A 27,429-nucleotide genomic window follows, 5' to 3' on the forward strand; every position below is an offset into this window, starting at 1 on the left:
CGGAGTGGAGCTGGCATCAATGGGGTCTTCAGGGACTTCTATGAGGAATTGTACCGATCAGAGCCCCCACGGGAGGAGGGAGTATTGGCCGCTTCCTGGACCAATTGAGGTTTCCAAAGGTGGAAGAGGGACTGATGGAGGGATTGGGGGTCCCGATTGGGCTGGAGGAGCTGATCAAAGGGATAGGAAGCATGCAGGCGGGGAAGGCACCGGGGCCGGACGGTTTCCCGGTCAAATTCTATAAAAAATATATTGACCTGTTGGGCCTGCTGTTAGTCAGAACCCTTAATGAGGCAAGGGATGGGTGGGCTTTGCCCCCGACGCTGTCCCGGGCACTGATCTCCTTGATCCTGAAGCGGGACAAGGATCCCTTGCAATGTGGGTCTTACAGACCGATTTCCTTGCTAAATGTGGATGCCAAGGTGCTAGCGAAGGTCTTAGCCACGAGGATTGTGTGCCGCAGATCATCCATGAAGACCAGACGGGGTTTGTGAAGGGGAGACAGTTGAACGCGAATGTGCGGAGGCTTTTGAACGTTATCATGATGCCGGCGAGGGAGGGGGAGGCGGAGATAGTGGTGGCGATAGACGCTGAGAAAGCCTTCGATAGGGTAGAGTGGGGGTACCTGTGGGAGGCGCTGAAGAGGTTTGGGTTTGGGGAGGCTTTTGTCAGGTGAGTTAGGCTGTTGTATGAGTTCCCGATGGCGAGTGTGGCCACAAACAGGAGGAGGTCCGAGTACTTTCGGTTGCACCAAGGGACAAAATTAGGGGTGTCCCTTATCCTCCCTGCTCTTCGCACTGGCATTGAACCCCTGGCTATGGCACTGAGGGAGTCAAGGAACTGGAGGGGGTTGGTGCGGGGTGGGGAGGAGCATAGGGTATCACTTTATGCGGACGACCTGCTGCTGTATTTGGCGGACCCGGTGGGAGGAATGCCGGAGGTAATGAGGATTCTTAGGGAATTCGGGGACTTTTGGGGGTACAAGCTCAACATGGGGAAGAGCGAGCTGTTCGTAGTTCATCCAGGGGACCAGGAGAGGGGGATTGGCGAGCTCCCACTAAAAAAGGCGAAGAGGAGCTTCAGGTATCTGGGAGTCCAGGTGGCCAGAAGCTGGGGGGCCCTGCATAGGCTTAATTTTACAAGGCTGGTGGAGCAAATGGAGGAGGAGTTCAAGAGGTGGGACGCGTTGCCGCTGTCGTTGGCGGGTAGGGTGCAGTCAATCAAAATGACGGTGCTCCCAAGGTTTTTGTTCCTGTTCCAGTGCCTCCCCGTGTTTATCCCGAAGGCTTTTTTCAGGTGGGTTAACAGGAGTATAATGGGGTTTGTGTGGGCGCGAGGGACTCTGAGGGTGAGAAGGGTGTCCCTGGAGCGGAGTAGAGAAAGGGGGGGACTGGCGCTGCCCAACCTCTGTAGATACTACTGGGCCGCCAATGTGACGATGGTGGGCAAGTGGGTGATGGAGGGGGAGGGGGCCGCATGGAAGAGGCAGGAGACAGCATCTTGTGTGGGTATGAGTCTGGGGGCGCTGGCAACGGCGCCGCTGCCGCTCCCTCCAAGGAGGTATACCACGAGCCCGGTGGTGGTGGCTGCCCTCAAAATATGGGGGCAGTGGAGGCAGCACAGGGGTGAAGTGGGGGCCTCGGCGGTGATTCCATTACGGGGGAACCACCGGTTCGCCCCAGGAAGAATGGGTGGAGGGTTTGCGGGGTGGCACAGGGCAGGGATACGAAGGTTGGGGGACCTGTTTGTGGACGGGAAGTTTGCGAGCCTGGATGAGCAGGAGGAGAAGTACGGGCTCCCTCCGAGGAACACCTTCAGGTACTTACAGGTAAGGGCGTTTGCCAGACGGCAGGTGGCGGAATTCCCATGGCTACGGCCACACACAGGACAGGGTGTTCTCGGGGGGGTGGGTGGGAGTGGGGAAGATCTCGATGCAGGAGGAGGAGGAGGAGGCCTTGGTAATGGAGTTAAAAGGTAAGTGGGAGGAGGAGTTGGGAGAGGAAATTGAGGAAGGGACGTGGGCAGATGCCCTGGGGAGGGTGAACTCTTCCTCATCGTGCGCGAGGCTCAGACTCATACAGTTTAAGGTGCTGCACAGGGCACACATGACCAGGACAAGGATGAGTCGGTTGTTTGGGGGTGAGGACAGGTATGTTAGGTGCTCAGGCAGCCCAGCAAACCACACCCATATGTTCTGGGCACGCCTAGCGCTGGAGGAATTTTGGAAGGGCATAGCGAGGACGGTGTCGAGGGTGGTAGGATCCAGGGTCAAGCCGGGCTAGGGGCTCGCAATATTTGGGGTGGCAGAGGAGCCGGGAGTGGAGGAGGCGAAAGAGGCCGGAATTCTGGCCTTTGCGTCCCTGGTAGCCCGGCGAAGGATTCTTCTTCAGTGGAAGGATGCGAGGCCCCCAAGCAAGGAATCCTGGATCAACAAGATGGCGGGGTTTATTAAGTTGGAGAGGGTGAAATTCGCCTTGAGAGGGTCGGTAAAAGGGTTCTTTAGGCGGTGGCAACCGTTCTTAGACTTCCTGGCAGAGTGGTAGACATTGGTCAATGATATTCAAACACACACATCATGATGGACACACCAACAGACAAATCAGAACACACAACACCACAACCAATCACACACAAAGACAGGAACCATATAAAAGCACAAACACGACACCTGGTGGACAGTAGGTCTGGGGACAAGGACACGGACACGACCTGTTTTAACATCACAAACAGGGAATCCCCACGTGCAGAGTATCAAGACAAAACTGGACATAGAAAGTTTAAATAAAATAGCGTTGTACCATATACAACTGTGTTGGCTCATCTGTGTGTCAGAAGACCCAACACCACATGGTACAGGAGTGGATCGATACCTGCCAACTAACCTGCCATTCTGGACATGGACCGCACCAATAAACCGCAGCCGTTGCAAGTCGCGGGGAACCTTGGTACCAATTGGAAGCTCTTCAGGCAGCGATTTGACCTGTACATCCGAGCCAACGAGAAACAGAGTGCCTCGGATGAAACGAAGATTGCACTGCCCATCTTCTACGCAGGGCAGCACGCCCTCGACGTCTTCAACTCACTGTTGTTCGAAGAAGGGGAAAACCAATCCAAGTATGACACGGTCATCCTCAAACTGGACCAGCACTTTAATGTTGAAGTGAATGAAAGTTTTGAAAGATACCTCTTTCAGCAACGCCTGCAAGGTAAGGAGGAGCTTTTTCAACCCTTTTTGACACACCTCCGAATTCTAGCGCAGTCCTGCGGTTACGGCAGCACCACAGAGTCCATGATCAGGCACCAGATTGTTTTTGGCGTTGCCTCCAGTGGCCTACGCCAGCAGCTTCTTAAAATAAAAGGCCTCACCTTAGCGTCTGCTGTGGAAGCCTGTGTCCTCCACAAGAATGCAACCAGCCGTTTTGCCCAATTTCAGGCGTCCGAATTGGCACGGAGGGGGTCCCCTGCCGTCGAATCGGCAAGCCAGGCCGCCCACGACGCCGAACGCATCCAGGCCGTCGATTACTTCCCGACCCGCGGCCCCGACGAGAGCGGCTGCTTCCCGCGCTTTTCGCGGTCTCCCGCGCTGGTGCGCGCCAAAAATAACGGCCACATCGAGGGACGCACTGCGCAGGCGCGCCCACCGCAAGATCGCACTGCGCATGCGCAGTGGCGCAACGAACGCCGTGACGTCATGACGTGCGGCAATTGTGGAGCTGTACACTTAAAACGGCAATGTCCTGCTAAAAACCGACAGTGCCTCAGATATGGCAAGATGGGCCACTATGCTGCCCACTGTCGTGCGGCTCAACCCATGGATCCTGCACATCCCCGACAATCTCGCAGACAAGTCAGGACCGTCCAGCCCACGCATCAAGACTTCCAGTTAAGTGATGCAGATGACCAGGATGCCTTCCGCGTTTCCGTCATCGATGTCAACAAGGTCAATGCCATCAATCCAGCCGATGAGTGGTGTGCCACCCTGACGGTCAACCGATCGCGCGTCACCTTCCGTCAGGACACCGGCGCATCCGCCAACCTGATTGCATATTCTGAATTCCAGGCCATGAAGGTCAAACCACCCATCATGCCATCCCGGCTCAAGATGGTTGATTATAACGGGAACGTCATCCCGTCCATAGGATCTTGCCAGCTACAGATAACTCACAAGACGCACACGGCCACACTCCCCTTCGAAGTTGTCGGCTCATCAAAAGACTCGTTACTGGGCGCACAGGCGTGTAAGGTCCTTCACCTGGTACAGCGCATTATGTCTCTCTCTCCAGATGAGATATCCGACTTCCCGGATGCTGAGTTCCACGCAAATCTCCATTCCCTCCTTGCTCACAACCAGGAGGTTTTTGAAGGCATGGGGACATTGCCATACACGTACAAGATTCGACTCAAACCGGACGCCATTCCTGTCGTTCACGCACCTCGCAGGGTTCCGGCGCCACTCAAAGACCGCCTCAAGTTGCAGCTGCAGGCTCTTCAGGACCAAGGGGTCCTATCCAGGGTCACGGAGCCCACGCCATGGGCCAGCTCCATGGTCTGTGTAAAGAAGCCCTCTGGCGAGCTCCGCATATGTATAGATCCTAAAGATCTGAATAACAACATCATGCGGGAACACTATCCCATCCCGAAACGAGAGGAACTCACCAGCGAGATGGCGCAAGCCAAAATATTTACCAAATTGGATGCGTCCAAAGGATTTTGGCAGATCCAATTGGACCCGGCCAGCCGAAGGCTATGCACGTTCAACACCCCTTTTGGCAGATTCTGCTACAACCGGATGCCATTCGGCATCATTTCAGCATCTGAAGTTTTCCACTGCATTTTGGAGCAGATGATGGAAGGCATCGAAGGGGTACGTGTATATGTGGACGATATCATCATTTGGTCCACCACTCCGCAGGAACACATGCATCGTCTACGACGCGTCTTCACCCGCATACGACAAAATGGCCTGCATCTCAACTGCGCCAAGTGTGCCTTCGGCCAGACTGAGCTGAAATTCCTCGGGGACCACATCTCACGGTCAGGGGTCCGTCCCGATGCAGACAAAGTTAGCGCCATCACAGCCATGCCACAGCCGGCTGACAAGAAGGCTGTCCTAAGATTCTTGGGCATGGTCAACTTCCTTGGGAAGTTCATTCCCAACCTGGCTTCTCATACAACGAATATGCGCCATCTCGTAAAAAAATCAACAGAATTCCACTGGCAACAATCGCATCAGCTGGAATGGGAGGAGCTCAAGCACAAACTGGTCACGGCACCAGTGTTGCCGTTCTTTGACACGGCTCGCCCTACAAAGATCTCAACGGATGCCAGCCAATCTGGTATTGGAGCGGTACTCCTGCAAAAAGACAGCACGTCGTCATGGGCCCCGGTTGCATATGCCTCATGAGCCATGACCCCTACCGAACAGCGCTACGCGCAAATAGAAAAAGAATGCCTGGGCTTGTTAACTGGACTGGACAAGTTCCACGACTATGTGTATGGTCTTCCACGATTTACGGTTGAAACTGACCACCGCGACCTGAACGACATGACCCCTCGCCTCCAGCGCATCTTACTTAAACTCAGGAGGTATGATTTCGAACTGATCTACACTCCGGGGAAGGATCTCATCGTGGCGGACACGCTCTCCCGAGCAGTGAGCACACCACCAGATGCGGAGGGGTTCGTGCGTCAAATTGAGGCACACGTGACTCTGACAGCAGCAAATCTGCCAGCTGATGACCCAAGTCTGGCCCACATACGCGCAGAGACGGCGACTGACCCCCTTCTACAGCGAGTGATGCGCCACATGGCGGAAGGGTGGCTCAAAGGGCAGTGCCACCAGTTTTATAATGTGCGAGATGACCTTACCAACATAGACGGGTTCCTTATGAAATTAGACAAGATTGTTATTCCACACAGCATGCGCCAGATGATTCTTAATCAACTACACGAAGGCCACTTGGGCGTCGAAAAATGAAGACGAAGGGCCCAAGAGGCGGTATATTGGCCGGGTATTAATGAAGACATAGCCAACATGGTGCTCAATTGCACAACCTGTCAGAGGTTTCAGCCGGCGCAACCTCCGGAGACGCTTCTACCACACGAGTTGGTGACGTCACCCTGGGCGAAGGTGGGTGTTGACCTATTTCACGCGCTCGGCAGAGATTACATCATTATTATAGATTACTTCTCAAACTACCCGGAAGTCATGCCTCTACATGATATGACGTCGTCCGCAGTCATTGGGGCCTGCAAGGAAACATTTGCTCGCCATGGCATTCCAAGGACTGTCATGTCAGACAATGGACCCTGTTTCGCCAGCCATGAATGGTCGTCCTTTGCCGCAGCATATGGTTTCACTCATGTGACATCCAGCCCTCTACATCCACAGTCGAATGGGAAGGCAGAGAAGGGCGTCCACATTGCCAAGCGGCTCCTGTGCAAGGCGGCTGCTGCCGGATCGGACTTTAACCTCGCCTTGCTGGCCTATCGATCGGCCCCGCTTTCCACGGGTCTCTCGCCAGCGCAGCTCCTAATGGGTCGCTCCCTCAGGACGACGGTACCATCCATCCTGGCACCAACAACGGACCATGAGACGGTTCTTCGGAACATGCAAATGCAGCGTGATCGCCAGAAAAGTCAGTACGACACACGAGCAACGGACCTGCCCCCCCTGTCCTCCGGAGACAAAGTACGCGTCCATCAACCGTATGGTGGCTGGTCAGCACCGGCCGAAGTCCTCCGACGTGTGGCTCCCCGCTCGTTCCTGATTCGCATGCCGGATGGTTCAGTGCGTCGCCGCAATCGGCACGCCCTTCGCCGACTTCCACGCTCGCAGCCACACAGTACACACACGCCAGATCCTCAACAGTCTTCCAAGGATGACTTCGTGGAGCTACCGCAGATCACGCCCTCTCCATCGCCACCCATGGCCACGCTTGCACATCAGCCGGTGGTTCTTGACCCACCCTTGAGGCGGTCAACCCGAACTCGTCGCAAGCCCATTAGACTGGACTTATAACACCGTTCATATGTTCAAAAAGTTACACACTTCTGTATTATAACCTGTTGTTGTTTATCGTTCCAGATATCGTCTGACTGGACCACTGTTCAAGTTTTTTTTCTCGTTTGCATTCATGTTCTGTTATGGTACAACCTTGTTGATGTGACGCACCCGACATCGCCCCATGTAAATAGTTACGTCATATGCACATGCTGTACACAACACACACACACTCTTAGATGCACTCACGACACGATTACATTTATTACCACGTAGGCACATATCTTTGTAAAAAGGGGGGATGTCATGATATTCAAACACACACATCATGATGGACACACCAACAGACAAATCAGAACACACAACACCACAACCAATCACACACAAAGACAGGAACCATATAAAAGCACAAACACGACACCTGGTGGACAGTAGGTCTGGGGACAAGGACACGGACACGACCTGTTTTAACATCACAAACAGGGAATCCCCACGTGCAGAGTATCAAGACAAAACTGGACATAGAAAGTTTAAATAAAATAGCGTTGTACCATATACAACTGTGTTGGCTCATCTGTGTGTCAGAACGCCCAACACCACGGCAACAACTCGGGGGAGGGTGTGTGTGGCGGGGGTCACTTTACCTTTTTGTTTTTGTTATTTATACTGGAGGGTCTGAGGGGTTGTATATACTTGTATTAAGTTGGGGTGTTAATGTTAATTTATTATTTATGTACAGGGGGGGAGGGGGTTATGGAGGGTTGTTTTTCTGGACTGTGTTTTGTACTGAACCCTGTTGGGTTTCTTTTTCATTTTGTTATTGATATTTTATGAAAACCCTTTGATAAAAAAATTTTATTTAAAAAAAAACAACGCATAGGGGACTGGGCGTGCTCCGAAATACCGAGGCTGGGCTCCTGAGTTGACATGAATGTGAGCTACATCCCCTTTGATCTTCCCCAGTCCAGATTGAAATACTTTGAGGTACCTGCCCAACACTTTGCTTAAGCCCCCGGTCCCCACCAGGAGGATGCATTGTCAAGCTGGGGCCTTGTCCTCTGACCACAATAAGTGTGATGTACACTGACTAGGGACAATAAACCAATGGGGTCGTGGTGGTACCTGCAATGTTCAATGGCTCACCAGTATAGGTGGCCAACCTAGCCTTGCTATCGGTAAGGTCCAAGTTCTGTATTCCCTGTCTAATTTGGTCGAAAATCTCCCATCCACAACGGAAGCCATCGCACCAGTGTCCAGTTCCATATCCATCAAATACCTGTTTACATGCACCATGATCTTTATGGGGGCAGCCCGGGCACCGCCACACAATTTAACTGCATGCATTCATCTTTGTCAGGTTCTTGCAAGTGGAAGGTATGGGCACTTGGCTGATACCTACCTCCACTGGGGCACCTGGATCTCTGGTTAGTCTGCTGACTGCGTTCTCACCTGGGCCAACGACCACACATCCCGCAATGGCTCGGCTCGCCCAAAGCAGATTCCAGGGAAGATTCCCATTGGGACAACTCAGCCTTCGACCAATGGGTCGGGCATTTAAGACGCTCAGTCCAGGGCAGGGTAGCAATCTGGGGAGGGTTCCCTCAGTGGGAGGGAGGCATTTACTTATACACCTCGCATTTCCAAACACCTCTCACTCTGCTTTCCCAGGACAGCAACATTTGTATGGCCTGTTGTAGATTCAGAGAAGGTTCAGCCACTAATTTATTTTGCGTGGCGGCATTGTTAACACCGCATACTAACGGTCTCGCAGCATTTCCTGCAGGGCAGTGCCTTATTCGCAAAATTGCTCAACCGTGACAAATGCTGGGTGATGGACTCACCCGGGGTCTGCTCCGAGGTTTTAAATGGATACTGCTGTAAGATAACAGATGGAGTTGGGTTAAAGTGCTGTCCCACTAGGGTAACTAGTTGGTTGAATGTTTACTTGTATGGCACTGCTGGGTACGTGAGGCTTCGTATCACTCCAAACATACGTGTACCACAGGCAGTCAGCAAAATGACTGGCGGTCATTCTCCATTATATTGTTAGCGCTGAAAAGGTAGTCCATTCGCTCTGAGTAATGATTCCAGTCTTTCAAGCTGGCGTAAAAGACACCTAACTGTCCAAACAGGTATAATGAAAAGAGAAATCCAACCTTTATCCAACAGGGACTGGGAGGTGGCTTATCTGATGGTGTAGCAGCATTGATAGCTATCCAGTTTGACCTTCGTCACCAGTTTTAAAAGGCCATGAAGGAGTCCTCACCGAGTACTTCAAAGAAATTTAGTTTATTTACAATAACTATTGTATACACCTACTGGGTCTGCCTTGCTGGTGTCTAACTGGCCGGCTTTATATACCATCCAGCTATACATTGTTTGGAGGATCCTCGCCCCTTACAGGGGAGCTCGTAGCCTGCAAGGTTCACGGGAAAGTAAATTGTTCCCATCTTGTAAGATACTTGTGGGTTATAACATCTTTGCATTATAGTTTTTTTTTACTTGAATTGAAGGATATGTACATGTCTAAAATATCAGCTTGCCATGTTATTGAAATATTTTAACTCTGGATCTCTCTCCACAAATGCTGCCAGGCCTGCTGAGATTTCCAGCATTTTCTATTTTATTTCAGATTTCCAGCAGCCGCAGTATTTTGCTTTTATTTTAGTAATCTTTTAATAATCTTTATTAGTGTCACAAGTGGGCTTACATTAACAGTGCAATGAAGTTACTGTGAAAATTCCCCAGTCGCCAGTGCCTGTTCGGGTACACTGAGGGAGAATTCAGAATGTCCAATTCACCTAACAGCACGTCTTTTGGGACTTGTGGGAGGAAACCGGAGCACCCGGAGGAAACCCTCGCAGACACGGGGAGAATGTGCAGAATCAGCACAGACAACGATCCAAACCGGGAATTGAACCTGGGACCATGGCGCTGTGAAGTAATAGTCCAGAGGCCCAGGATAATGCTCTAGGGACACGGGTTCAAACCTTATCATTGAAGCTGGTGGAATTTAAATTCCAATTTTTAAAATCTGGAATTGAAATCTATTCTCAATGAAATTATCATTGATTGTTATAAAAATCGATCTGGTTCACTAATGAACTTTAGGGAAGAAAATCTTCCAACCTGACATTGTCTGGCCTACACATGACTCCACGTCCACAGCAATGTGGTTGACTACCCTCTGAAACGGCTGAGCAAACCACTGGGCTCTAGAGCAATTAGGGGTGGGTAACAAATGCTGGTTTCGACAGCGACACCAAGGTACAATAGAATGAGCTAATAAAAAGTTATCCAAATTGGAAGGGGAAGTACGACAATTGGAAGCCAGAGACATGTTTAATTTCTGTTTTGGTTATGTGGTCGGATTCTTTGGGTGCATTACTGAGGATACCTGTCTTCCTCTTCTATTTCAATAAATGCCATGATAATCCTCTTGAAGCATTGATTTATTTTTGAGAAATTTCATTCACAGCATTAATGTTAATGAAGGTTAAGTGGCTCTTTTCACAAATACAACAAAAGATTGTGTAAATCACGGACAGTCAGTCTCAATGGGTCACTGGGGACAATTGGCAGCAAATGAAATCAGAACAAGAAGAGGCCAAAGTAAATTTGATTTTTAACTAATTAAACACTTCTTTCTTGGCTATGAGGAGCAGCTTGTACCTCCTATCTGCCAGAACCCATGTCATTCCTGCCAGCCATGGGCAGGACTTAGAGTGCCAAATTTCAATGGACATGTGAGTTCAAATGCACCAGTCTTTACATTAGTGCTGTCATTGCAGCCTTCCCTTCTGGTCTTCACACCACAATTCCACCAAATGTCAGTACAAATAATTCTCATGTTGACCCAACTGAATTAAACCATGCTTTGGAAACCCAATATGCTGATGATGTCATTCAGTGCAGACTTTTAAGTTGAAAAGCCAAAACTAACCTTTCAATATTTTGTTTATATAGGAATCATTGTGGGGAAAATTGATTTCACTATGTTAGCTGACAGTTCACACTAAATCAGCCCTTTTGTAGTTTCTGCTCAGGTTCCAATTTATCAAACTGACAACTGCTTACTCTTCCTCGCAGCTGGCCCTTTCTTTTCCAGAACAGCAGAGATTAACGTTCAATATGTGGTTTAAACAATCCGTTTTGTCCATTTTGTCCAGCACCACTGGGTTTGATGATGTAGTTAACCTTCACTAACAGGCATTTTGCATTTTTGAAGATGTCAAGAGAAAATTCAGTCCCCACAATTAAGTTGAGGGTTGGGGTAGGGGCTAGGATTTGTTATGTACCTGAGCGTAAGCTGCTTCAAACAGTCTGGCAAGCCAGAATAATCATTACAGCCTGGAAGCTCTCCAGGATTTCTCCAGATCTCCTTGTTGCAAGAGATTATCAAGAGAATCATCATGGAAATTTAGTCCCAAAACATTTTAAGTGTAACATGCACTTCCTGCGCTCACAGGAAGATATGTTACAGCATTTCTTGGGTGTCCCACCTGTTAATTAAGGTTGAATGGATGAGCTTGAAATTATTCAGACCATGATTCTGAGCTGCCCAAATTTGTAGGCTGGTAGTAGGGCGCATTATATACATGTGAGGAGTGGGTGGTGTCATTACTTAAGATGAATCTCAGAAAATGAAGGAAAGCAAAAGCTAGAGAGTTCCTGGTCCAGGTAGATGCTTCTGCAGTGAGACTGGGAGTGGTTCTCGCTCAAGGTGAAGACGGGCAAGAAAAACCTATCCTCTACCTATGCAGAAAACTCTTTCCTTATGAAACTGGATACGCCACTGTGGAAAAAGAGGGCCTTGTAGTTGGACAGTTTCCGTTATCCTTAAGACTGATCACCCTGCTCTCACACGGATAAACAGTATGAAGGTCCTGAACTCTTGGGTGACAAGGTGATACGTGGTCCTGCAGCCCTATAGCTTCCAAGCTCATCATAGAGCAGGCAGAAAGAATATTGCAGCTGACTACTGTGGTGGTATGGATTAGGGGTCATGTGGGACCTGTGAAGCCGAGATGCTATTGGCTGACAGATCCCGGGTCCTGGTTGGATCTGCCGACTTCTGGCTCCGCCTTGAAGGCGGAGTATAAGAACCCGAGCTTCTCCCCGCAGCTTCATTCTGTTGCTGAGCTGCTGGGGACAAGCATCGCTTAATAAAGCCTGGATCGACTTCATCACTTCTCGTCTCTTGTAAGTCATTGCGCGCTACAATTTATTAAGCGAGCTTAAAAGACTATGGAGCTCCGGATCGCCCCCGAATGCCTGCGGATCAGCCCCCACGCAGCGAACTCGGTAGCAGTATTCAAACACTGGCAAGCATGCTTTGAAGCCTACCTCCGAGCCGGCCCCCGGCCGGATCACAGAAGACCAGAAAATGCAGGTCCTGCATTCGAGGGTAAGCCCGGAAATTTACCCTCTCCTAGAAGACGCAGAGGATTTTCCGACGGCGCTCGCATTGCTGAAGGGCATCTACGTTCGACCTGTTAACCAGGTCTACGCGCGCCACCAACTCGCGACGAGACGGCAAAGTCCCGGAGAATCACTAGAGGAATTCTACGCCGCGCTACTAATTTTGGGATGGGGCTGCAGCTGCCCGCCGGTGAACGAGATCGAACACACGGACATGCTAATTCGCGTTGCATTTGTGGCAGGTATGAACTCTCCCCAAATTCGCCAAAGACTTTTAGAAAGAGAGTCGCTAGGACTCTCAGAGGCACGGGCCCTTGCAGCCTCCCTTGATGTGGCCTCACAAAACGCCCGCGCCTACGGCCCCGACCGCGCGGCAGCCCCTTGGGCTCCGTGGACCCCCGTCGTGCCAAATTCCACCCCCCCCCCTCACAAGCTTGCACGGTTAAAGCGCCAGACCATCCCAGGGGGGCCCGCTGCTATTTCTGCGGACAAGCGAAACACCCCCGTCAGCGCTGCCCGGCCCGCGCAGCTATTTGTAAAAGCTGCGGCAAAAAGGGCCATTACGCGGCAGTGTGCCGGTCCCGGGGGGTCGCCGCAATCCCCAGAGAAGAACGAGCCCAGCACATCCCAAACACCCCCCAGCGCCCCATGCGCGACCCGCGGGTGCCGCCATTTTGGGTCCCGCCATCTTGTGACCCCCAGCCACGTGCGATTCATGGGGGCGGCCATTTTGTCCACCCCCGACCACGTGCGATCCATGGGGGTGGCCATTTTGTCCACCCCCGGCCGCGTGCGATTCATGGACACCACCATCTTGGTTGACAACAAAGGACCCTAGCACCGACGGCTCCACGGGGTCCGAAGAAGACGCCGCGACACTACTACCATGACTGGCTTCGGTGACACTGGATCAATCGCGGCACCGGACGCTCCAGACGACGACAACAACGGTGCTGGTCAACGGATACGAGACGCCATGCCTGATCGACTCCGGGAGCACTGAAAGTTTTATTCACCCAGACACGGTTTTGTAAGGGCCACGAAGAATCCAGCACGAGTTTTAAGGATACAAAATAATAAAGTTTATTTACTATAACAATATATACATAGCAGTAACTTCCCTTGCTACCTTCTCCTTCCTCCTGGTTCCTGGACTGGCCAGCTTATTTATAGTAGGAGTTTCTCCGCCCCCCTCATTGGGGAAGTTCATACTCCCATAGGATTGTGGGATAGTCATTAGTCCCCAGCCAATCGTCAGTAGGCAGGTTATAACACGGTAAGACGCTGTTTTCTGACCATCCATCCAAGCACGCAAAAGATTTCCCGAGCTGCAGGATCCCATTCCGTAGAGATCAAAGGGTTCTGCATCGCAAACCTAACGGTGCAAGGGAGGGAGTATAAGAACTATAGGCTCTACGTCCTTCCCCAACTCTGCGCGCCCACATTACTGGGATTAGATTTCCAGTGTAACCTGCAGAGCCTAACATTCCAATTCGGCGGCCCAATACCCCCACTCACTATCTGCGGCCTCGCAACTCTAAAGGTTGAACCGCCGTCCTTGTTTGCAAACCTCACCCCGGATTGCAAACCCGTCGCTACTAGGTACAGCGCCCAGGACCGGATATTTATTCGGTCTGAAGTCCAGCGGTTGCTGAAGGAAGGCATAATCCAGGCCAGCAATAGTCCCTGGAGAGCCCAGGTGGTAGTAGTAAAGACCGGGGAGAAGCAAACGATGGTCGTAGACTATAGTCAGACCATCAACAGGTACACGCAGCTAGATGCGTACCCTCTCCCCCGCATATCCGACATGGTCAATCGGATTGCCCAGTATAAGGTCTTTTCCACCGTGGACCTCAAGTCCGCCTACCACCAGCTCCCCATCCGCCCAGGTGACCGCAAGTACACCGCCTTCGAGGCAGACGGGCGTCTATACCACTTCCTAAGGGTCCCATTTGGCGTCACGAACGTGGTCTTGGTCTTCCAATGGAAGATGGACCGAATGGTTGACCAGCACGGGTTGCAGGCCACGTTCCCGTATCCCGACAACGTAACCATCTGCGGCCACAATCAGCAGGACCATGATGCCAACCTCCAAAAGTTCCTCCAGACCGCTAACGCCCTGAACCTCACATATAACGAGGAAAAATGCGTTTTTAGCACAAACCGTTTGGCCATCCTGGGATACGTAGTGCGCAATGGAGTAATAGGCCCCGACCCCGAACGCATGCGCCCCCTTATGGAATTCCCCCTCCCCCACTGCTCCAAAGCCCTGAAACGTTGCCTGGGTTTCTTTTCATATTACGCCCAGTGGGTCCCCCAGTACGCAGACAAGGCCTGCCCGCTAATACAGTCCACTACCTTCCCCTTGTCGACAGAGGCTCGCCAGGCCTTCAGCCGCATCAAAGCGGATATCGCAAAGGCCACGATGCGCGCCATCGATGAGTCCATCCCCTTCAGGTCGAGAGCGACGCATCCGATGTAGCTCTGGCGGCCACCCTTAACCAAGCGGGCAGACCCGTGGCCTTTTTCTCCCGGACCCTCCACGCCTTAGAAATCCGCCACTCCTCAGTGGAAAAGGAAGCCCAAGCCATAGTGGAAGCTGTGCGACATTGGAGGCATTACCTGGCCGGCAGGAGATTCACTCTCCTCACCGACCAACGGTCGGTAGCCTTCATGTTCGATAATGCACAGCGGGGCAAAATTAAGAATGACAAGATCCTAAGGTGGAGGATCGAGCTCTCCACCTTTAACTACGAGATCTTGTATCGTCCCGGAAAGCTGAACGAGCCATCCGATGCCCTATCCCGCGGCACATGTGCCAACGCACAAATAGACCGCCTCCAAGCCCTTCACGAGGACCTCTGCCACCCGGGGGTCACACGATTCTACCATTTCGTAAAGTCCCGCAACCTCCCCTACTCTGTGGAGGAGGTCTGTACAGTCACCAGGAACTGCCACATCTGTGCAGAGTGCAAACCGCACTTTTTCAGGCCGGATAGAGCGCACCTGATCAAGGCTTCCCGCCCCTTGAACGCCTCAGTTTGGATTTCAAAGGGCCCCTCCCCTCCACCGACCGCAATGCATACTTCCTGAACGTGGTGGACGAGTACTCTCGTTTCCCCTTCGCCATCCCCTGCCCCGACATGACAGCGGCCACAGTCATTAAAGCTCTCGGCACCATATTCACACTGTTCGGTTGCCCCGCGTATATCCATAGCGACAGGGGGTCCTCCTTCATGAGTGACGAGCTGCGCCAGTTCCTGCTCAGCAAGGGCATAGCCTCGAGCAGGACGACTAGCTACAACCCCCGGGGGAACGGGCAAGTAGAGAGGGAGAACGGCACGGTCTGGAAAACCGTCCTACTGGCCCTACGGTCCAGGGATCTCCCAGTTTCCCGGTGGCAGGAGGTCCTCCCGGATGCTCTCCACTCCATCCGGTCGCTGCTGTGTACCACCACTAACCAAACGCCTCATGAGCGCCTACTTGTCTTCCCCAGGAAGTCCTCCGGAACGTCGCTGCCGACCTGGCTGGCGGCCCCAGGACCCATCTTGCTCCGGAAAGATGTGCGGGCGCACAAATCGGACCCGTTGGTCGAGAGGGTCCACCTTCTCCACGCGAACCCGCAGTACGCCTATGTGGCGTACCCCGACGGCCGACAGGACACGGTCTCCCTGCGGGACCTGGCGCCCGCCGGAAACACACACACACCCCCGACACCGATCATCCCCTCCCTGCCACCGGCGCACCCCGCGACCGCCCCCTTCCCGGGGGGATCGGTCCTCCTCCCGTGCCCACCCAGGAGTAAAACAGGAACAAACAGCGAAACGCTCCCGGAGACGACAACGCCCGAGCAAGCACCTGCACCACCACCGGGGCTGAGGCGATCGACGAGGAAGACCAGACCGCCCACTCGACTCGGGGAATCCGCATGACACCAAGAATGTTGTTGTAACAAAAAAAAATTGTTTTGCTCATATTGTAAATAGTTCTCACAAACATGTACATAGCCCAGTGTAGGGCTAAAGCTGTAGTAACACTGTCCGAAATTTGTTCCAGGGCCAGCCTTGTAAACCCCTTCCACCATGCGAACCACCACCCCGCCGGGTTCCTTTTTAACAAGGGGTGAATGTGGTGGTATGTATTAGGGGTCATGTGGGACCTGTGAAGCCGAGATGCTATTGGCTGACAGATCCCGGGTCCTGGTTGGATCTGCCGACTTCTGGCTCCGCCCTGAAGGCGGAGTATAATAACCAGAGCTTCTCCCCGCAGCTTCATTCTGTTGCTGAGCTGATGGGGACAAGCATCGCTTAATAAAGCCTGGATCGACTTCATCACTTCTCGTCTCTCGTAAGTCATTGTGCGCTACAACTACCTGTCAAGATTGTCCCACATGATCAATCTGAGGGAGGGGAGTGGATGATGAGACAGAGAGTCCCATCACAAAACATTTCACCCACACACACAAATTCACAAACATGAAGTGTAAACATCTTGTTTAGTCATACAAATGCTTTAACATACATTATTGGCACTGACTTTGTAAATGGTCACTTGTGCCATTGTATCTGCAATATCCCGCATGCGACCTACAGGGTGGGAATGATTATCTTCCAAGTGACCCTCGCGTAGTACAAACTCCCCTTCTGAGGGGTGGGGGAACTCTACAAGCCATTGTATAAAAGGTCAGCCAGTAAGGACCGACCAGAGAAGGAAACTGGTACGGATCTACGGGGTAGTGTATATTTGCCGGAACTGAAGAGAGTCCGACGTCCTTCACCTGCTCCTCCTCCTCATCCTCATCGGTCATCAAGGGGGTCTTTGGATTTTGGGGGGGGGAATGTAATATTCCACACAGAACGTACGGGATGGGAATGATTATCTTCCTCGTTGCCCTTGCGGAATACGAGACCCCGCGAAGGACCAACCAGAGAAGGAACCCGGTAGGGATCTACAGGATAGTTATTGTGAATAAATCTAAGTGCTTTATATTATTCAGTGTGGACTCCCCGTGCCCTTATTAAAGTACCCTCATGTTTGCTTACCTCTTTTTTCTTTCAATTCTTTTAATTAACGGACAAAGGTATACCACTGAGTGTTGCTGTTGGTGAACTATGGCTTCCGCATTCCTCCGCGAGGATCCAAAGTGAGAAAAAGAGATACACATAGAGGGTTGTTAATATGCTTGTATGGAAGTGAAACCTGAAAGTGACATTTACGCAATGTGTTTGAATTTATGATGGGGTGGCGTTGTGGGGTGGGGAGGGGGGCGTGATATTGTTATGTTAGTTATTTCTTTGAATGCATTGTAATTCAATGTGTTTTCTGTTATTTATGATGATTTTGTGTATTTATATTCCAACAATCTAGATTGACCTAAATGTTCTGTAATGTCTGAGGTCACAATTTAAGTTTTCAAATGGTGAAATAGCCTCGGCCAATGGGCGGGGCTTAATCTTATTAACACAGGTTCTCCCCTCTTAAACACATGTTTGGACCTTTGGGGGCAATGAACTTGAAACTTTTCAACTGCTATATACCCAAAATTACTCAGGCCATAAATCTGATCTTGCCCTGAATTTGTGGGCTGGTAGTAGGGCATGTCATATACATGGAGGAGTGGGTACTGGCATTACTTCAGATGACTCTCAGACAACGAAGGACAGCAAAACATAAAAGAAAAGAAAATAATGTGAATGCAAAAGAATATGATTTAGAGAGACAGGGCGGAAAGGAAAGAGATGGAAAAAGAACTACATCAGAGACAGTGACTGAAATAAAAGAGGACAGATAATTAAGAAATCTGAAACAGCAACTAAAATTTTTAATTTAGATAAGGCTGACTTCAATGGAATGGGGGAGAGAGTGTAAATCAGGTAAACAAGGTGAACCTGTCATTGGGTAAAATGGCTGAAGATCAGTGGGAAGGGTTCTAAAAACAATTAAAAACTGAAAATGGTGATGTTGTCACTAAAAAATAGAAATTTGAAAAATTACTTTTGAGCTCGTATTTCCTGTAAAGGTACCATACCAGACATCCCAAAAAAATTATTATTGAGTCAAGGACGGAAGCTCAACAAATTAACATGAGCAAGATCTCAGCAAAAGGAAAGGGGAAATTAATGGCACTCGAGAGCGACAAATCCCCAGGAGCAGATAGTTTCCATGGGGCAGGATTTTGGTGGTTGAATGGGGACTGGAACAGAGGTGGAGAGGGACTTGTAATTTCCTGACATCCTTCTGACAATGAGTGATTTTGTTTAGGGGAAGGGAGGGTGGGACCTGGCATCCTGCCAATTTGGAGCAATGCAACTGAAGCTTATTAATAAATTTGTTGTCAGCTTGTTAAGGGCTGCTCTGCAGTTTTAGTGGGAAGGAAAGGAATACATTGTGGGTCTGGAACAGTCCAAGCAACAAGAGAAGGGAACACATCCTTGACTGCACAATTCAATTAGGTGAGCCCATAAAAGAGTGCAGGCTGACAGGGACGAGCATTTATCAGCACACGGGTAGCAGTGGGTAAGCAAAGTTAGTAGGGCAAGTGGTCTGGACACTCAATCAGTTGAAAGGGTCCTGACCCCCCTGGGCATCATGAGGTCATTAGGTTGTGTTTGGAGGGAGGGGGGGGGGGGATGAAATTGAGAGTGCAGCTGCTGCAAGCAAAGCAACAGTTAGACTTGAAATTAAGAAATTTGGAGATAGGAAAGAGCAGTGATGAGGATCACCATCTTCAGGAGCAGGTACAGAGCTGAGCCTGAGGAGGGCAGAGAAGTAGAATGAGGGACAAGAAGGCAATAAGGCTACACCATCAACATTGGGAGTACCACCAAAGAAGAAGCTATCTGGAGATATTGCAGGAGACTGCACTTATCTAGGCAGATGGTATCTGAGATTCGTACCCCTATTGACAAATCAGTACAGCTCAACAATTTCACTTAACAATTACAAACAGGTTTTAGGGTTAACATGGATAACAAAATACATCTTAATCTGCAGTGGCCTCATTAACACAAAGCCCCTTTTTAAGCACACAAAATGACTGGGCAAAATACACTCTCCACTCTAAATTCAAAGTGAATGTTTGTAGATGTCTCTTCAGAATTTCCCCAAATGAATGCCACATGAGAGTTTCCAAACTTCACCCCTAAAAACACACTGTAAAACCTTCTCTCATAATTATGCTTTCCCTTTTTATGGTTGCATTCCAAAATCCAGACCAAGTTTTCCAAATTACACTTTTAAACAAAGCTTCTGTTCCACGTTTAACAGTGAACCCAGTCAAGGATGTTACACCAATTCCTTTAGGTTTCCTTCATCTTCATTTCTTTTACGCAAACTCTGAGATACAGCCTTTTCCCCAGATATTTCAACTCACCTTCCATGTTGTAGTAAAATCTCACAAACTGAAAATCACTTCATATATCTTTCTGGCGGCTCAGCCTTCTTCTCAGCTCTGTCTATCTTTTTACTGAACTGATTTTTGTTTGAGTACCTTTAACCTCAGACTTCTTCGAAACATCTATTCACTTCTCTAGTATCCTTAAATAGCTGCTCTTCAGACCTCTGCACTTATTTCTTAACCATTTCTCAATGTTATGGTTTTTCTTCCAACAAAGGAAAGAGATGTTCCCTCTTCTAGCCTTTGAAACCAACTGCTAAAAGAGCTGTGAGAGCTGCCTTCTCTTTCACTACCTATCGTCAGCTGCAATCAAATTAGCTACCTAAAACATAAAAGCTTTTCTACCTCACAAGGCCAGTTGCTAAGCAACCACTGCTGATCTATTTATTCTTCACATCGTAGCCCTCTCGAAGCACAATAGAAACACAATTGGAACATAATCAGCCCCCACACATACAAACATCTTTGTCCAGCATGAATCTAACTATAGGTTTTACTCCTCCAGGCACAGAAATATTAAATTAAACAAAATTAAAACTATACCTTATTTCTAATGTTTACCAATACAAAGAAAATCCCTTAAAACTACTTTTGTTTTCCTAACACAGATGGATTTCCACAGGTGCAGGGTATCATTTGATGCACCAAATTGGTCTTTAAAGCTGTTGCTGCTTCCAGTCTTCTGGCAGCTTTATGAGTTCTTGAACTTCCAGTTCTGTTTTTTAAATAAAATCCACCGGGTAACGCACCAGGTTGCCTGAAGGTCGGAAAGAGCAGTTCCCCTTAGAGCAACGGTCAGTGAAACAAAAAGCTCCAGTGTAATGGGGACAGGACAAAACTTTAGTGTAATGGGAACAGGACAAAATGTTTCAGTGTAATGGGGACAGGACAAAACATTCTAGTGTAATGGGGACAGGACAAAACGTTCCAGTGTAATGGGGACAGGACAAAACATTCCAGTGTAATGGGGACAGGACAAAATGTTCCAGTGTAATGGGGACAGGACAAAACCTTCTAGTGTAATGGGGACAGGACAAAATGTTCCAGTGTAATGGGGACAGGACAAAACGTTCTAGTGTAATGGGGACAGGACAAAACGTTCCAGTGTAATGGGGACAGGGCAAAAGGTTCCAGTGTAATGGGGCAGGGCAAAACGTTCCAGTGTAATGGGGACAGGACAAAATGTTCCAATGTAATGGGGACAGGGCGAAAGGTTCCAATGTAATGGGGACAGGGCAAAACATTCCAGTGTAATGGGGACAGGACAAAACGTTCCAGTGTAATGGGGACAGGGCAAAAGGTTCCAGTGTAATGGGGACAGGGCAAAAGGTTCCAGTGTAATGGGGCAGGGCAAAACGTTCCAGTGTAATGGGGACAGGACAAAATGTTCCAGTGTAATGGGGACAGGGCAAAAGGTTCCAATGTAATGGGGGCAGGGCAAAACATTCCAGTGTAATGGGGACAGGACAAAACGTTCCAGTGTAATGGGGACAGGGCAAAAGGTTCCAGTGTAATGGGGACAGGGCAAAACGTTCCAGTGTAATGGGGACAGGACAAAAGGTTCCAGTGTAATGGGGACAGGACAAAATGTTCCAGTGTAATGGGGACAGGGCAAAAAGCTCCAGTGTAATGGGGGCAGGACAAAATGTTCTAGTGTAATGGGGGCAGGACAAAACGTTCTAGTGTAATGGGGACAGGACAAAATGTTCCAGTGTAATGGGGACAGGACAAGACGTTCTAGTGTAATGGGGACAGGACAAAACGTTCCAGTATAATGGGGACAGGACCAAAGTTTCTAGTGTAATGGGGACAGGACAAAACGATCTAGTGTAATGGGGACAGGACAAAAGGTCCCAGTGTAATGGGGACAGGACAAATAGTTCTAGTGTAATGGGAACAGGCAAAACGTTCCAGCGTAATGGGGACAGGCAATTGCACTTCTCCAGCCTGAGCAATCCTAGGCAAGGATCTCCCATGGTGCAGCGTCAAATTTGAAGTCCTTGAGGGAAGCTTTCAGGGTATCCTTGAAGCATTTCTTCTGGCTGCCATGGGAACGTGCACCATCCTGCAGTTCCTGTGGAAGATTCACTTAGGAAGTCAGCTGTCGGGCATTCTGGTGACATGTCCAGCCATCGGAACAGGTTTTGTCATAACATTGTCATTTTACTCACCATGCCAGCTCTCCCTAGGACCTCTGTGGCTGAAGCTTTGTCCTGCTACTTGATGTTGAGGAGTTTCGGGAGGCAGCAATAATAGCAAGTAGGCTTACTTTAACACTTCAATGAAGTCACTACGAAAATCCACAAGTCGCCACACTCCAGCGTCTGTTCGGATTCACTGAGGGAGAATTCAGAATGTCCAAGGGTGAAGAGGACGATTCTTCGATAGATATTTAGCTTGGTTTTTAGCCTCACCCCTCTACGTTCTCATGCTGAATTGAAGAAGTCTTCTGAAGGACACACTGGCAATTCGGGCATCAGTCTTGTCACCGATATGAACACAGCATGAGAGAATGCTGTCGACGTAGGTGAACTTGTCCGCAGTAAACTTGTTGTTTATTCTCACTGTCATCTCTTGATAGAACTTTCCTGGAGCAGGTTGTAACATGATTTCTGTGTTTTTTGTGCTGATGGGGAGACTGAAGTTGTCACTGGATGCAGGAAACTGGTCCACAGTGTGCTGCATGCCTACCTCACTTCCAGCGTTTAGTGCACACTCATCAAATAGAAAATCACACAGTCTATCAACGTGGACCTTCGTCTTGGCTTTGAGGTGTTGTAGGTTGAAAAACTTTCCATCTATTCAGTCGTTGATGTCTACACCTGGGCCCTCATCCTGGAAGGCGTCAGTGGGCATGGCTGAGAGCATGATGCTGAAGAGGGGTGGCAGCATGACGCAAACCTGTTTTATTCCATTGGCAAGAGGGAAGGGGGCCTAAGTCTCATTGTCATCAAAGACTTGGGCCTGCCATCGTGGAACTGTTGATCCATCTGAATGAATTTGGGCACCCAAACCTGCACATAATCTCCCAGAGCGCTTCACGGTTAATAATGTTGAAGGCTTAGGTTAAGTTTATAAAGATGCTGTATAGATCAGCCTTTTGCTCTTGGCATTTCTCCTGCAGTTGGCGAGCAGCAAACACTATGTCGATGGTTTCCCTATAATTTCTGAAACCACACTGGCCCTGCAGAAGTAGATCCTGCTCAAGATGTAATATGAGCTGGTTTGCAAGGATTCTGGCGAGAATATATACAGCAATAGACAAGAGAGATATTCCTCTCTGATTGTCACAGGACTGGCGGTTGCCTTTGCGTTCGTAGATGTGAACAATGAAGACGTTTTTAAAATCCTGCGGAAAGACCCCTTGTTCCCATGGACTTTGCCAATTGGTAATTGCTCTACTGTGATATTCTCCCTAACCAGTAGCGCAACTCCTCCACCCCTTTTACATCTCCCTCTATCCCGCCTGAAACATCTAAATCCTGGAACATTTAGCTGCCAATCCTGTCCTTCCCTCAACCAGGCCTCTAATGGCAACAACATTATAGTTCCAAGTATAATCCAAGCTCTAAGTTCATCTGCCTTACTTGTTATACTTCTTGCATTAAAACATATGCACTTCAGGCCACCAGTCCCGCTGTTTTCAGTAACATCTCCGTGGCTGCTCTTCCTCAGAGCCATAGTGGCCCTATTTACAAGTTCTCCCACAATTTTTTCACCTTCTGACCTATTGCTCTGGTACCCACCCCCCCCCCCCCCCCTGCCATACTAGTTTAAACCCTCCCGTGTGACACCAGCAAACCTCGCGGTCAGGATATTTATGCCTCTCCAGTTTAGATGCAACCCGTAATGAATAAATATCATGATTCACCTGAACAGAGTGTTAGTGACCAGCTTGACACAACAGTGGGAAGCAGATTCGGACACTCTACATAGATGCCCTGAGAAAGGGCTGTAGGCATAGAATTTGAGGGCCACTGTAACCTTTAGAGCCACTGGCATGGGGTGGCCACTCATACAGTTGGAGGAGATCTCCAGCTCTATGATCTGACACATGGTGGTCACAGGCTCCTTGGAGTATTGGAGCCTCCTTTGGCACTACACTTCTGACATGTTGAGGTAGCTGGATAACTGTCAGTGCACTCTGGCAGCAGGATAGTGGTGTCCTGTGCAACCCTTTCTGCCTTGCACTCCCTACTGGTTCCAGCATCGCCCGTGCCTGCGACTCTCTTCCCTCGGGTCATTCCCTTGTGTGCTCTCTATGGATACCTAGCTTCCACTCCCTTCTGCCCCTGCCTTCCTCCTCAGAAATGCTCCCACCAGTGCAATAGACTGTTGTATCTTTGTACTAATGGCGTAAAAGAATAAGATTACAGATATACGTGGGTTGAATGTAATAATCAACAGAGGTTTATTTATTAGGTTTTTCACTGTACAAAGCCTGGGACTAGACTAAGGGCAAAAGCCAGCAAAGTAGCCTAGGATGTCACAGCCTATCACATGACTCGGTTCTTAAAGAGACATTGCACCTACATATATAACATCCTTCCCCATTTATTTTTAATGCCCAACACAACTAATAACTAGTATCTCAACATAGTCATTTACATGTATATCCTATATATACACACACAAGTGCAGGCAACAAATTATTACATAGTCCTCACACAGTCAATAAGATAGCCGGTCAGATGGGCGTCTATTCCTCACTGATTGCCTGCACACCTCCGGGACTTTGTTATTTTCGGCCTTAGATATATTTTCAGGTTCTCTAGTAGATGTCTTTACTCTGGAAGGTGTTATAGTCAACTTTTCAGAGGGAAGACTAGTAGTAGCAGGTACATCTTATGCAATCTCTGCTTCTGAAGATGGGCCGGAAGTCACACAGTCAGATGGAATGGAGACTGTTACTGGCACACTAACGTGTTTTGACAATGATTGATTCACGTGGTGTCTCAATATGAATTTGCCTGTCTTTTGGACTGTGTAGAAGATTGGACCTGTCTGAGCCAATACAGTTGCTGGAACCCACTTGTTCGTGGTATAGCTGCATTCCAAAACCTGTTCTCCTTGTTGAAACAACCATTTCTTTGAATTATTTTCTTGACTCAGATCTGTGACTGTTGGTTTCGCTTCAGTATATCAAATGTTTCCTCTGGCAAGAGTAAATCAAAGGTAGTCCTCGGCTTCCTTTTCATCAATAGCAAAGCTGGAGAACTTTGTGTAATCGCATGTGTCCTATTTCGGCATTTTGCTAAAATCTTAATCGCGTGTCAACGTAGTGAACCTTTGTCCTTAGAAGCTTTCAGTGCATGCTTCAAGGACTGAACAACCTTTTAGCTAACCCATTCATCTTTAAGTTGTCTTTGAACTCTTGGGCTGTAAACTGTGACCCATTGTCACTAATGATTTGCTCTGGTTTTCCAAATCTCGCGCAAAATTCCATCGAGTTTCTTGATGGTTTGTTCCGCAGTTGGTAATTTCATTAGGACTACCTCAGGCCACTTTAAGTGTGCGTCTACAATGACCATGAACATGTGCCTTTTGAATGAATCAGCAAAGTCAATGTGGGCAGCATGGTAGCATAGTGGTTAGCACAGTTGCTTCACAGTTCTAGTGTCCCAGGTTCGATTCCCGGCTTGGATCACTGTCTGTGTGAAGTCTGCACGTTCTCCCCGTGTGTGCGTGGGTTTCCTCCGAGTGCTCCGGTTTCCTCCCACCGTCCAAAGATGTGCAGGTTAGGTGGATTGGCCATGATAAATTGTCTTTAGTGTCCAAAAAGGTGAGGTGGGGTTACTGGGTTAAGGGGATAGGGTGGAGGTGTGGGCTTAAGGAGGGTGCTCTTTCCAAGGGCCGGTGCAGACCCGATGGGCTAAATGGCCTCCTTCTGCACTGTAAATGCTACGATTCTATGATTCTACCTTGCCACGACATTTTAGATCACTCCCATTCCCATGCAGGCAATGGGGATAACGACAGTGCGTTCCTTACACACGTTCTTCTGTCTGGGCAATGATTCCTGGTCACCAAAAGTAGCTTTGTGCTAGTTCCTTCATTCAAACTATATCTTGGTGACAGTCATGTAATTATTCCAATACTCATTGTCGGAAATTTAGTGGAATAATTATTCTCATCCACATCCCCCACAACTGCCTTGCACTGTTAACTTGGGTTTCCTGGAAATGTAAGGTTTTATGTCAGGCTGCGTTCCTGTTATCTTCCCCTTTAATACCAATTCCAGTACCTTCCCCATCACAGGTTCATTTCTGGTGTGTCTTTGGACTTGAGCTGCACTCACTGGAACATTCTCGACCTGCGCACAATAAAAGATATTATCATAACTGGGTGGTATTTGACCAGCTGTCAAAGGCAGACATGATAATGCATCAGCATTGGCATGACTCTCTGATTGACGGTATTTGATCTCGTAGAAATGTGCCGATAGTATTAAAGACCATCCTTGGAGTCCTCTTGCAAGCCAATGAAGGGATACCTTTGTGTGGCACAAAAATAGCGGTTAAGGGTCTGTGATCCGTCAGCAAGGTGAAGTGGCAACCGTGAAGTGACAACCATAAAGTTATTGGTGAGATTTTCACACATCAAATATAATACTCAGTGCCTCCTTCACCAACTGAGTGTCATTAGAATTCTAATGTATGGAATGCAAAAGCAATTGGTCTTTCTTCCCCTGAAGATAGACATCACCGCTGCAACGCCATATGGTGAAGCTAGGAATGACCTAAGTTGAGTGACATTTAATGGTTGTGGAGCCTTCATAATAGCTTCCATCGTCTTAAGTGCCTTGTGTAGAGCCTTATTATCAATTACATATCCTAATTACTGTATGGATGTCTGAAATAAATCACATTTCTCTCTCCCAACATGAAGCCCATGCATCAGAAGCCATTTCTAAGTGCACTTGTTAATTGGTGCTGGTTAGCAATATATCATCAAGGTAACACTGTAGTCTCTTAATGCCACTGAGGATATGGTCCATGGACCATTGAAATAAAGCTAGTGCTGACGTTATTCCAAATGTAATCTTGTATAATCGAATAGGCCTTGTGTTTGATGATGGTGAGCAGGTGTAGAGATTCAGCTGCCTCTTCCATTTGCCAGGTAGGCCTATGATAGGTCAATCTTTCTGAACTGTAACGGATATTGAACCGGATTGATTGTTGTTTTAAAATCTCCGCAGATACGAGATATACTGACCTGCTTTATAACAGGTACAATAGAGGTTGCCCAGTCACTAGTAATGAGGGGTTCTAAGACTCTTATTTCCACAAGTCTCAATCGTTCATATTCTACCGTTGGACATATAGCACAGGGTACTGTACTAGCCTTGCGATATTTAGGCTGGCTATTTCCTTGATCTTCAGGGACACTTGTACTCCTTTCATGGATCCCAATGTGTCTTCAAATACACTACTGTATTTTTCCAAGGTGGTCTGTAAATTCAATTTTGAATCAACTAAGCTCTAATTCAGTTTAACAATTTTGAGCCAAGAGTGGCCAAAGAGAGCTGGAAAACTACCTCTCACCACATGGAATGGCAGCTCTGCAGTTTGTCCACTTAGCCCAACCTTGACTGTGATGTAACCTCTGA

This window comes from Scyliorhinus torazame, chromosome 8 (genome assembly GCF_047496885.1).
Source record: "Scyliorhinus torazame isolate Kashiwa2021f chromosome 8, sScyTor2.1, whole genome shotgun sequence".
NCBI classification, from domain to species: domain Eukaryota; kingdom Metazoa; phylum Chordata; class Chondrichthyes; order Carcharhiniformes; family Scyliorhinidae; genus Scyliorhinus; species Scyliorhinus torazame.